The following is a 13,945-nucleotide window of genomic DNA, read 5'->3' on the forward strand; positions in this document are numbered from 1 at the left end:
AAAATAGATAAATCTCCGGGTCCGGATGGCATACACCCACGAGTACTAAGAGAACTAAGTAATGTAATAGATAAACCATTATTTCTTATTTTTAGTGACTCTATAGCGACAGGGTCTGTTCCGCAGGACTGGCGCATAGCAAATGTGGTGCCAATATTCAAAAAGGGCTCTAAAAGTGAACCTGGAAATTATAGGCCAGTAAGTCTAACCTCTATTGTTGGTAAAATATTTGAAGGGTTTCTGAGGGATGTTATTCTGGATTATCTCAATGAGAATAACTGTTTAACTCCATATCAGCATGGGTTTATGAGAAATCGCTCCTGTCAAACCAATCTAATCAGTTTTTATGAAGAGGTAAGCTATAGACTGGACCACGGTGAGTCATTGGACGTGGTATATCTCGATTTTTCCAAAGCGTTTGATACCGTGCCGCACAAGAGGTTGGTACACAAAATGAGAATGCTTGGTCTGGGGGAAAATGTGTGTAAATGGGTTAGTAACTGGCTTAGTGATAGAAAGCAGAGGGTGGTTATAAATGGTATAGTCTCTAACTGGGTCGCTGTGACCAGTGGGGTACCGCAGGGGTCAGTATTGGGACCTGTTCTCTTCAACATATTCATTAATGATCTGGTAGAAGGTTTACACAGTAAAATATCGATATTTGCAGATGATACAAAACTATGTAAAGCAGTTAATACAAGAGAAGATAGTATTCTGCTACAGATGGATCTGGATAAGTTGGAAACTTGGGCTGAAAGGTGGCAGATGAGGTTTAACAATGATAAATGTAAGGTTATACACATGGGAAGAGGGAATCAATATCACCATTACACACTGAACGGGAAACCACTGGGTAAATCTGACAGGGAGAAGGACTTGGGGATCCTAGTTAATGATAAACTTACCTGGAGCAGCCAGTGCCAGGCAGCAGCTGCCAAGGCAAACAGGATCATGGTGTGCATTAAAAGAGGTTTGGATACACATGATGAGAGCATTATACTGCCTCTGTACAAATCCCTAGTTAGACCGCACATGGAGTACTGTGTCCAGTTTTGGGCACCGGTGCTCAGGAAGGATATAATGGAACTAGAGAGAGTACAAAGGAGGGCAACAAAATTAATAAAGGGGATGGGAGAACTACAATACCCAGATAGATTAGCGAAATTAGGATTATTTAGTCTAGAAAAAAGACGACTGAGGGGCGATCTAATAACCATGTATAAGTATATAAGGGGACAATACAAATATCTCGCTGAGGATCTGTTTATACCAAGGAAGGTGACGGGCACAAGGGGGCATTCTTTGCGTCTGGAGGAGAGAAGGTTTTTCCACCAACATAGAAGAGGATTCTTTACTGTTAGGGCAGTGAGAATCTGGAATTGCTTGCCTGAAGAGGTGGTTATGGCGAACTCAGTCGAGGGGTTCAAGAGAGGCCTGGATGTCTTCCTGGAGCAGAACAATATTGTATCATACAATTATTAGGTTCACAACAAATATAGCCAACTGACATGGTAACAATAATAATCTCAGAAATCTGTACCATTACTCAGAAAAGGACCTAGAGACCTATCATCAAAATACATATTGGCAACGAAGAAATAGATGATACACAGTCAAACACAGTATCATATAAAAATACAAACTTTATTAATATATATTAAAAACAAGTGCATGAAGGTGATACAAAAATTGCGCCACAGCGAAAACGCCGCAACAAAACACCAGAGGCGCGTGCATAGGAATGCCAGTCCTCAATACATAATATAGATAATATTCAGAGGTATAATACAAAAAACAGAATAGAATATACAAAAAAAAAACCTAAGAAAATAAACAAAACAAACTAAATATAACAGTGTATGGCATTTTCACTATAGAGTGGGAACCAAACTGATAGCAGAAACGCACTAAGAGTTCTCAAAGACTTGACGCAGAGGCACACCTGATATATTATCAGTGTACCATATTAACCTCCATATTAAGTATAGAACCACTATCGCACAGAGTCTCAGTGAAATACGCCGCCATCGATCTCTAGTATACACACATAGATGCACTGCTACAGAAAAGTACCCACCGCAAGAGGACTGGAACTCCCGTGGACGCGCCTCCGCCCCAACGCGCGTTTCGGTAATAAACCTTCGTCAGGGGGCATGCATAATGAATGGAAGACGAACTTAATAAAGAGAAGACCCCGGAAGTAGAAACCGCCGCAACCCGGAAGCAGTAATGCCGCGTCATGACAACCACAACGCCGGCACGCTCCGAAGGAAGCAGGGGGACGCCAAAGAGCACAGGGGCCCCATGTGATCAAAAGCGCCCAACCGCAACCACGGACGCGCGCAGGCGCAGGAGCGCCAGACACCTGTATGACAAGAAGGCATATAGTGGATAAATACAAGCGAACGGCCACTGCGAAAATCACGTAGCCAGATATGACCCACCAGGATAACTATATATGAGTACCACTCACTAATGCCATATACAAACGATATACAGGAGATGAACCGGAAGTAAGCGCACGTCATCATGGAAACATAGTGTCCGGACCAATACAGGGCCCAGAGGGAAACTAAGGCCAATATAATTCAAAACACAAATGTATAAGTACCGAACTACAAAAAATAATAATAATAATAATAACTACACACGTGCGCTAATTCAGAAGATGGACAAGCATCATAATTACACATGTATATTTGTATACTTAGAGACATCCTGTTATAAATAGTGGTACAAAATAAATCCACTATATAAATAGCCTACCGGGTGGCCACTCCCCCCATACAAAACATAAATAGACAAACACCCACCACTACAAGATAACCGAATACAACATTAACAGCTGACATGACAATAGAACGTAAGCTTGATACAAGAAATGGCAGTCCTTTTAAGTCCTCCAAAGAGAAACATAACATGTGAACTTGATGAAGTAAATCTAGACGAATATGTCCATATCACAAAATCAGCGTATAATAGCAATTATAGTGCCGGGGCTTAATGAACAGGAGAGAAGTCCATATTAGTCTTTCGTATAATTATATCTCAGTCACATCAAGGAATAGATGGTAAGGAAGACTTGATCCGGGAGGAGCGAGAAAACTGTACCGTGGTATTCATATCACAGGGACGACTTCCACTAGAACAAACAAGATAAGTTAAAAAGTAACAAAAAATAAAAATTTAAAAAACAAAAGCCACGATTCCGATGCGGCACAAAACCACAGCAAAACCCAACGATCACAGAAAGGGGGCAAAGCTAATATTGTCATTAAGACCCATCGGCTGGACAGTATTGAGAGTCCAGATCCATCTGGACTCAATTTTTGCCAACCGCTGGAACGTATACCCTCCACGGATACCCACCTCCAACATCTCAATCCCCCTAGCCCTGAGAAGGCTGGCATCACAGTCATGGAACCTCTTAAAATGGCGTGGCAATGTTTTGAGGGTGGTGATGTCCTCCACAGCGGCCGCCGCGCCAATACCCAAGACATGCTCACGTATCCGTGTTTTCAGTTGGCGAGTGGTCATGCCAATATACATCTTTTCACACGGACATATTACCATATAAATTACATTCCTACTGGAACATGTAATCCTTTGCTTAATTTTAAATTCACGTGAGCCGTCAGAACTAAAAAAATTTGAGATTCTCTCAATATTCGGGCATGCAACGCAGCGGCCGCAGGGAGCACACCCCACACGAGTGGGCATAGAATCCAAAAAGGTACCCACCCTCTCTCCAGTGTAGTGACTATGAACCAAGATATCCCTGAGGTTTTTAGACCTTCTAACTGCGATGCCAGCCCTCTCAGGTACATATCGCGCAATGACAGGATCTGCTCTCAAAACGTGCCATGATTTCTGGAGGATACTTCTCATCTTTGGGAACTGGGAATGATATTTAGTCACATAGCGAACAATATCCTGATTCCGTTTATCTTTTTTCTCATAAAGAAGCGATTCCCTCGAGGTGTATCTAGCTCTATTGAAAGCTCTTTTAATGCTTCGATTACTATGACCACGGGCTAGTAATCTATTTTTTAAATCATCAGCCTGACACAGAAAATCCGCTTCCGTGGAGCATAATCTGCGCAGGCGGAGGAACTGGCCTGTAGGAATAGCCCGGATGACATGGTGAGGATGCGAAGAAGAGGCGTGCAACAAGAGATTGGTCGAGGTAGGTTTTCTATAAATGACAGACTGCAGGCACCCACGAACATCACGTTTCAATGTGACATCCAAAAATTCAATGGTGTCTCCATCGAACTTATATGTCAAAAAAATGTTACATCCATTGTTGTTTAAGGATGTCATGAAGTCCCGCAGCCCCTCAGAAGGGCCCTGCCAGATCATCAAAATGTCATCAATGTACCGCGTCCAGGATAGGACGCGGCACATTGACTCCGGATGATCTGGCAGGGGGAGGTCCCTCTCCCACAGCCCCAGGAACCTCCCCCTGCCAGATCATCCGGAGTCAATGTGCCGCGTCCTATCCTGGACGCGGTACATTGATGACATTTTGATGATCTGGCAGGGCCCTTCTGAGGGGCTGCGGGACTTCATGACATCCTTAAACAACAATGGATGTAACATTTTTTTGACATATAAGTTCGATGGAGACACCATTGAATTTTTGGATGTCACATTGAAACGTGATGTTCGTGGGTGCCTGCAGTCTGTCATTTATAGAAAACCTACCTCGACCAATCTCTTGTTGCACGCCTCTTCTTCGCATCCTCACCATGTCATCCGGGCTATTCCTACAGGCCAGTTCCTCCGCCTGCGCAGATTATGCTCCACGGAAGCGGATTTTCTGTGTCAGGCTGATGATTTAAAAAATAGATTACTAGCCCGTGGTCATAGTAATCGAAGCATTAAAAGAGCTTTCAATAGAGCTAGATACACCTCGAGGGAATCGCTTCTTTATGAGAAAAAAGATAAACGGAATCAGGATATTGTTCGCTATGTGACTAAATATCATTCCCAGTTCCCAAAGATGAGAAGTATCCTCCAGAAATCATGGCACGTTTTGAGAGCAGATCCTGTCATTGCGCGATATGTACCTGAGAGGGCTGGCATCGCAGTTAGAAGGTCTAAAAACCTCAGGGATATCTTGGTTCATAGTCACTACACTGGAGAGAGGGTGGGTACCTTTTTGGATTCTATGCCCACTCGTGTGGGGTGTGCTCCCTGCGGCCGCTGCGTTGCATGCCCGAATATTGAGAGAATCTCAAATTTTTTTAGTTCTGACGGCTCACGTGAATTTAAAATTAAGCAAAGGATTACATGTTCCAGTAGGAATGTAATTTATATGGTAATATGTCCGTGTGAAAAGATGTATATTGGCATGACCACTCGCCAACTGAAAACACGGATACGTGAGCATGTCTTGGGTATTGGCGCGGCGGCCGCTGTGGAGGACATCACCACCCTCAAAACATTGCCACGCCATTTTAAGAGGTTCCATGACTGTGATGCCAGCCTTCTCAGGGCTAGGGGGATTGAGATGTTGGAGGTGGGTATCCGTGGAGGGTATACGTTCCAGCGGTTGGCAAAAATTGAGTCCAGATGGATCTGGACTCTCAATACTGTCCAGCCGATGGGTCTTAATGACAATATTAGCTTTGCCCCCTTTCTGTGATCGTTGGGTTTTGCTGTGGTTTTGTGCCGCATCGGAATCGTGGCTTTTGTTTTTTAAATTTTTATTTTTTGTTACTTTTTAACTTATCTTGTTTGTTCTAGTGGAAGTCGTCCCTGTGATATGAATACCACGGTACAGTTTTCTCGCTCCTCCCGGATCAAGTCTTCCTTACCATCTATTCCTTGATGTGACTGAGATATAATTATACGAAAGACTAATATGGACTTCTCTCCTGTTCATTAAGCCCCGGCACTATAATTGCTATTATACGCTGATTTTGTGATATGGACATATTCGTCTAGATTTACTTCATCAAGTTCACATGTTATGTTTCTCTTTGGAGGACTTAAAAGGACTGCCATTTCTTGTATCAAGCTTACGTTCTATTGTCATGTCAGCTGTTAATGTTGTATTCGGTTATCTTGTAGTGGTGGGTGTTTGTCTATTTATGTTTTGTATGGGGGGAGTGGCCACCCGGTAGGCTATTTATATAGTGGATTTATTTTGTACCACTATTTATAACAGGATGTCTCTAAGTATACAAATATACATGTGTAATTATGATGCTTGTCCATCTTCTGAATTAGCGCACGTGTGTAGTTATTATTATTATTATTATTTTTTGTAGTTCGGTACTTATACATTTGTGTTTTGAATTATATTGGCCTTAGTTTCCCTCTGGGCCCTGTATTGGTCCGGACACTATGTTTCCATGATGACGTGCGCTTACTTCCGGTTCATCTCCTGTATATCGTTTGTATATGGCATTAGTGAGTGGTACTCATATATAGTTATCCTGGTGGGTCATATCTGGCTACGTGATTTTCGCAGTGGCCGTTCGCTTGTATTTATCCACTATATGCCTTCTTGTCATACAGGTGTCTGGCGCTCCTGCGCCTGCGCGCGTCCGTGGTTGCGGTTGGGCGCTTTTGATCACATGGGGCCCCTGTGCTCTTTGGCGTCCCCCTGCTTCCTTCGGAGCGTGCCGGCGTTGTGGTTGTCATGACGCGGCATTACTGCTTCCGGGTTGCGGCGGTTTCTACTTCCGGGGTCTTCTCTTTATTAAGTTCGTCTTCCATTCATTATGCATGCCCCCTGACGAAGGTTTATTACCGAAACGCGCGTTGGGGCGGAGGCGCGTCCACGGGAGTTCCAGTCCTCTTGCGGTGGGTACTTTTCTGTAGCAGTGCATCTATGTGTGTATACTAGAGATCGATGGCGGCGTATTTCACTGAGACTCTGTGCGATAGTGGTTCTATACTTAATATGGAGGTTAATATGGTACACTGATAATATATCAGGTGTGCCTCTGCGTCAAGTCTTTGAGAACTCTTAGTGCGTTTCTGCTATCAGTTTGGTTCCCACTCTATAGTGAAAATGCCATACACTGTTATATTTAGTTTGTTTTGTTTATTTTCTTAGGTTTTTTTTTGTATATTCTATTCTGTTTTTTGTATTATACCTCTGAATATTATCTATATTATGTATTGAGGACTGGCATTCCTATGCACGCGCCTCTGGTGTTTTGTTGCGGCGTTTTCGCTGTGGCGCAATTTTTGTATCACCTTCATGCACTTGTTTTTAATATATATTAATAAAGTTTGTATTTTTATATGATACTGTGTTTGACTGTGTATCATCTATTTCTTCGTTGCCAATTATTAGGTTCTGTAGAAGGACGTAGATCTGGGGATTTATTATGATGGAATATAGGCTGAACTGGATGGACAAATGTCTTTTTTCGGCCTTACTAACTATGTTACTATGTTACTATGTTTAGTAGTTGTTGGAAACTACACTGCATTAGGCCTACAAATTGGGTATGGGGTGTAGAGAGATGGTGTGTTCCACTCCAAGGTGTTCTCCAGGTTGCCTTTCCTGAGCTTCGATCTTCCGGCTCTCGTTTAGTAGTTCTTGGAAACTACACTGCATTAGGCCTACAAATTGGGTATGGGGTGTAGAGAGATGGTGTGTTCCACTCCAAGGTGTTCCCCAGGTTGCCTTTCCTGAGCTTCAATCTTCTGGCTCTCGTTTAGTAGTTCTTGGAAACTACACTGCATTAGGCCTACAAATTGGGTATGGGGTGTAGAGAGATGGTGTGTTCCACTCCAAGGTGTTCCCCAGGTTTCCTCTCCATTGCTTCGATCTTCATGCTCTCGTTTAGTAGTTGTTGGAAACTACGCTGCATTAGGCCTACAAATTGGGTATGGGGTGTAGAGAGATGGTGTGTTCCACTCCAATGTGTTCCCCAGGTTTCGTCCACATTGCTTCGGTCTTCCGACTCTCGTTTAGTAGTTGTAGAAAACTACACTGCATTAGGCCTACAAATTGGGTATGGGGTGTAGAGAGATGGTGTGTTCCACTCCAAGGTGTTCTCCAGGTTGCCTTTCCTGAGCTTCGATCTTCCGGCTCTCGTTTAGTAGTTCTTGGAAACTACACTGCATTAGGCCTACAAATTGGGTATTGGGTGTAGAGAGATGGTGTGTTCCACTCCAAGGTGTTCTCCAGGTTGACTTTCCTGAGCTTTGATCTTCCGGCTCTCATTTAGTAGTTCTTGGAAACTACACTGCATTAGGCCTACAAATTGGGTATGGGGTGTAGAGAGATGGTGTGTTCCACTCCAAGGTGTTCCCAGGTTGCCTTTCCTGAGCTTCAATCTTCTGGCTCTCGTTTAGTAGTTGTTGGAAACTACGCTGCATTAGGCCTACAAATTGGGTATGGGGTGTAGAGAGATGGTGTGTTCCACTCCAAGGTGTTCACCAGGTTTCCTCGCCAATGCTTCGATCTTCATGCTCTCGTTTAGTAGTTGTTGGAAACTACACTGCATTAGGCCTACAAATTGGGTATGGGGTGTAGAGAGATGGTGTGTTCCACTCCAAGGTGTTCCCAGGTTGCCTTTCCTGAGCTTCAATCTTCCGGCTCTCGTTTAGTAGTTCTTGGAAACTACACTGCATTAGGCCTACAAATTGGGTATTGGGTGTAGAGATATGGTGTGTTCCACTCCAAGGTGTTCTCCAGGTTGCCTTTCCTGAGCTTCGATCTTCCAGCTCTCGTTTAGTAGTTCTTGGAAACTACACTGCATTAGGCCTACAAATTGGGTATGGGGTGTAGAGAGATGGTGTGTTCCACTCCAAGGTGTTCTCCAGGTTGCCTTTCCTGAGCTTCAATCTTCTGGCTCTCGTTTAGTAGTTGTTGGAAACTACGCTGCATTAGGCCTACAAATTGGGTATGGAGTGTAGAGAGATGGTGTGTTCCACTCCAAGGTGTTCCCCAGGTTTCCTCGCCAATGCTTCGATCTTCATGCTCTCGTTTAGTAGTCGTTGGAAACTACACTGCATTAGGCCTACAAATTGGGTATGGGGTGTAGAGAGATGGTGTGTTCCACTCCAAGGTGTTCCCTAGGTTTCCTCTCCATTGCTTCGATCTTCATGCTCTCGTTTAGTAGTTGTTAGAAACTACGCTGCATTAGGCCTACAAATTGGGTATGGGGTGTAGAGAGATGGTGTGTTCCACTCCAAGGTGTTCTCCAGGTTGCCTTTCCTGAGCTTCGATCTTCCGGCTCTCGTTTAGTAGTTCTTGGAAACTACACTGTATTAGGCCTACAAATTGGGTATGGGGTGTAGAGAGATGGTGTGTTCCACTCCAAGGTGTTCTCCAGGTTGCCTTTCCTGAGCTTCAATCTTCTGGCTCTCGTTTAGTAGTTGTTGGAAACTACGCTGCATTAGGCCTACAAATTGGGTATGGAGTGTAGAGAGATGGTGTGTTCCACTCCAAGGTGTTCCCCAGGTTTCCTCGCCAATGCTTCGATCTTCATGCTCTCGTTTAGTAGTCGTTGGAAACTACACTGCATTAGGCCTACAAATTGGGTATGGGGTGTAGAGAGATGGTGTGTTCCACTCCAAGGTGTTCCCCAAGTTTCCTCTCCATTGCTTCGATCTTCATGCTCTCGTTTAGTAGTTGTTAGAAACTACGCTGCATTAGGCCTACAAATTGGGTATGGGGTGTAGAGAGATGGTGTGTTCCACTCCAAGGTGTTCTCCAGGTTGCCTTTCCTGAGCTTCGATCTTCCGGCTCTCGTTTAGTAGTTCTTGGAAACTACACTGTATTAGGCCTACAAATTGGGTATGGGGTGTAGAGAGATGGTGTGTTCCACTCCAAGGTGTTCTCCAGGTTGCCTTTCCTGAGCTTCAATCTTCTGGCTCTCGTTTAGTAGTTGTTGGAAACTACGCTGCATTAGGCCTACAAATTGGGTATGGGGTGTAGAGAGATGGTGTGTTCCACTCCAAGGTGTTCCCCAGGTTTCCTCACCAATGCTTCGATCTTCATGCTCTCGTTTAGTAGTTGTTGGAAACTACACTGCATTAGGCCTACAAATTGGGTATGGGGTGTAGAGAGATGGTGTGTTCCACTCCAATGTGTTCTCCAGGTTGCCTTTCCTGAGCTTCGATCTTCCGGCTCTCGTTTAGTAGTTGTTGGAAACTACGCTGCATTAGGCCTACAAATTGGGTATGGGGTGTAGAGAGATGGTGTGTTACACTCCAAGGTGTTCTCCAGGTTGCCTTTCCTGAACTTCTATCTTCAGGCTCTCATTAAATTGTGGTTAAATGGAACAACTGCATTTGGCGTACTAGTTGGTTTGGGGCCTACTATCGGTGTCTGCCACTCCTTGCTGTTCTCCTGGTTTCCTGTCCTGAAATTCCATTTTCAGGCTCTCGTTAAGTAGTTGTTAATGTTAGACTGCATTTGGCCTACTAGTTGGGTTGGGGCCTACTATCGGTGTCTGCCACTCCTTGCTGTTCTCCTCCACTGAACAAAGCTGTGCCGTCTGTTTACTACGGTTGCCAATTTTGAACTGCATTTCGACTACTTACTGATTTGGGCCTACTCTCTGTGTCAGCCTCTCATTCCAGTTGTCCTCCACTGCAATGCCCCCTGGTTAGTCCTGTGTTACCAATTTTGAACTGCATTTAGCCAACTTTATTCTTTGGGCCTATATCTGTGTTTCCTCCTCATCCTGCCCATTGCCCAGCCAGTGATAGATGAGTCTGCTGGTACATTGACCCATAACGCAAAATTCCCCGTGCACGCTACACAGCAAGATTGTGACCCTGCTGAAAGTCAGGTTCCTCTTCCCGCATACCATACCACCTTACACGGGGACAAAGAGGAAGGTGCAGATGAAAGTGCAGGTTCCTTCATCAGGTGGGGGGAGGAATACTAGTTGGCGACGTCACTGGCACAGGGCCTCTCATAGTACGCAAAAGTGTTGCTGCCGGTGGGAGGCGCCCCCGCCGTGCAAACACACCGCTGTACTTTGAGGGGCCCTGTGCCAGTGCCAATGCCAACGAGTGGGCCCCCCCTGTTTGCTCAGGATCACAGCACTTGCAAAGTTGAAATACTTACCTCTCCCTGCTCCACTGCCGTGACGTGGTCCAGATTTACTGGGCCCACTAATTACTTGGACCAGCCCTACCCCCCACAACTCTAGCCAAATGACCCCCAATTTCAAATGCCTTCCAATTATTATAAGCTAAATTACGATTGACAAGCTTCTGTAACAAGAATGGATGTTTTTGCCATTAAAATGGGCAGTGTAGGTGTTTTCCTGGCCTCCACTCACTGCCGACTATGCTCCCCCATTGACTTGCATTGGGTTTCGTGTTTCGGGCGATACCCGACTTTTCGCCATAATCGGCCGATTCCACTCGACTCGACTTCTAAGATAGTCGGGTTTCGCGAAACACGACTCGACTCTAAAAAGGTCAAGGTCGCTCAACCCTAGTGAGAATATCTTTGTTTTCTTTGAACATACATAATTCCCATTTGTTATGATAACACCCTTGTTTTCTGTGCTACTGGGACAGTAGAGCTACAGCAGAGCATTGGGTGAACACTGAATGGCCTCAGCGACAGAGTTTGGCATCTGGCGATAAGAATGTCATTCATGAACCTCTAGTGGATAGGAAGGACATTGTCTTTCCTCCCTTACACATAAAACTTGGATTGATGAAGCAGTTCGTCAAAGCTCTCAATCACAGTGGAGAATGCTCTAACTATATATGGTCAACTTTTCCTGGTCTTAGTGAAGAGAAGAAAAAGGCTGGAATATTTGATGGACCTCAAATAAGAACACGTATGAGAGACCCAAATGTTATCACATCAATGAATGAGACAGAAGAAAGAGCTTGGAGGCATTTTGTAATGTGGTGCAGAATGTTCTAGGGAATAAGAAAGCCGACAACTATGGAGAGATTGTGGAAGAGAAGATCTACTGATGGGTCTGCGGAATCTTGGATGGAGAATGAGGAGCAAGATTCACTATTTACAGAGAACCTTGGGGATGTGAGTGAGGAACAAGGGGAGCGTTTTCATCAGGACATTAAAACAATGGAAGAACGTTATCAAGGCCGGTGGGACTCACAAATGATGGCGACTATTGCTGGAGCTTGATGAGAGACAACCCAGAAGCCGAACATCACAGATCAGCCAAGAAAGGAAAGTTCACATAATAACGGCCATGTGTCATTCATCTGTGCGCCATATATATGTGTGTTTATATTTTGTAGTTTAATTCTGTAAGTATATTTGATTTGCTGTACATAGACTTTGTAATCTTCACACAGAATGAGCAATGGACGGCACCAGAGAAGCACAAATCAACATGGACACTAACTCCCTAAAGAACATCCGACAAATACGCAGGTGGCACGCACGCTCTGGGCACACGGTGCCCAGCACCGATAAGCAATCCACAGTAAATTCAATGAAACAACACTCCACCTCCGCACCCTCTCGCTGACCTGATGTCCTAACGGATGTTTTAAATATATTTTTCTCCAATAGAGAGCACGATTTCAGAAGAGAAGAGAAGATCTACTGATGGGTCTGCGGAATCTTGGATGGAGAATGAGGATCAAGATTCACTATTTACAGAGAACCTTGGGGATGTGAGTGAGGAACAAGGGGAGCGTTTCCATCAGGGCATTAAAACAATGGAAGAACGGTATCAAGGCCGGTGGGACTCACATATGATGGCGACTATTGCTGGAGCTTGATGAGAGACAACCCAGAAGCCGAACATCACAGATCAGCCAAGAAAAGAAAGTTCAAATAACGGCCATTTGTCATTCATCTGTGTGCCCTATATACGTGTTTATATTTTGTAGTTTAATTCTGTAAGTATATTTGATTTGCTGTACATAGATTTTGTAATCTTTGTTATTCCTTGATTAAAAATATACAAAATGTAGTACCGAAAATCATGTGTTTTTATCATAAAACATTAGATAGGCGTAATTTTCATCAAAAATTTAAAATATCTCGAAATCCTGATGTGATAGCCAAAAACGGAGTTCATATTCGTAATCAGCAGCCAAAATTGACTTAAAATATGGTTTAAAACCTTTTGCCAGAAAAATTGCATTGACCAGTGGATAGATACATAATAGATAGATAGATAATAGATAGATAGATAATAGATAGATAAATAGATAGATGATAGATAGATAGATTGATAGATAGATAGATAGATAGTTAGATAGATAGATAGATAGATAGATAGACCTTTTAACGGCTGCAGTTAAGCGTACTTATGCCTCAGCGATGCTTTGATTCCAGCCAATTTTGCGTTCAAAAAGTCAGAGATCCTTTCCTTCTGACCCCTTGCTATGCGCTCAAACAGTGGCTTTCCCCCACATACGTGGTAGTGGCACATTCAGGAGAAATTTCACAACAAATTTTGTGGTCCATTTTCTCCTGATACCCCTGTGAAAATAAAAAAAAAATGGTTCCAAAATAAACCTTTTGTGAAAAAAGTAAAATGTTCATTTCTTCCTTCCACATTGCTTTAGCTCTCGTGAAGCACCTGAAGGGTTAATAGACTTCTTGAATGTGGTTTTGTGCACCTTGAGGGGTGAAGTTTTTAGAATGGTGCCACTTTGGGGTATTTTCTGTTATATTGACCACCCAAACTCACTTCAAATGTGAGGCGGTTCCTAAAAAAAAATGGTTTTGTAAATTTTGTTGGAAAAATGAGAAATCGCTGGTCACTTTAAACCCTTATAACGTCCTAACAAAAAAAATGTATGTTTCCAAAATTGTGCTCATGTAAAATTAACATGTGAGAAATGTTATTTATTAACTATTTTGTGTGACACCACTCTCTTATTTAAGGGTACAAAAATTAAAATTTTTCAATTTTCAAAATTATTTGCCACATTTCCGTTTTTTTTTTTATCAATAAAAGCAAGTTATATAAAAGAGATTTTACCACTAACATAAAGTACAATATGTCAC

Source organism: Ranitomeya imitator, chromosome 2, assembly GCF_032444005.1.
Source record: "Ranitomeya imitator isolate aRanImi1 chromosome 2, aRanImi1.pri, whole genome shotgun sequence".
NCBI classification, from domain to species: Eukaryota; Metazoa; Chordata; class Amphibia; order Anura; family Dendrobatidae; genus Ranitomeya; species Ranitomeya imitator.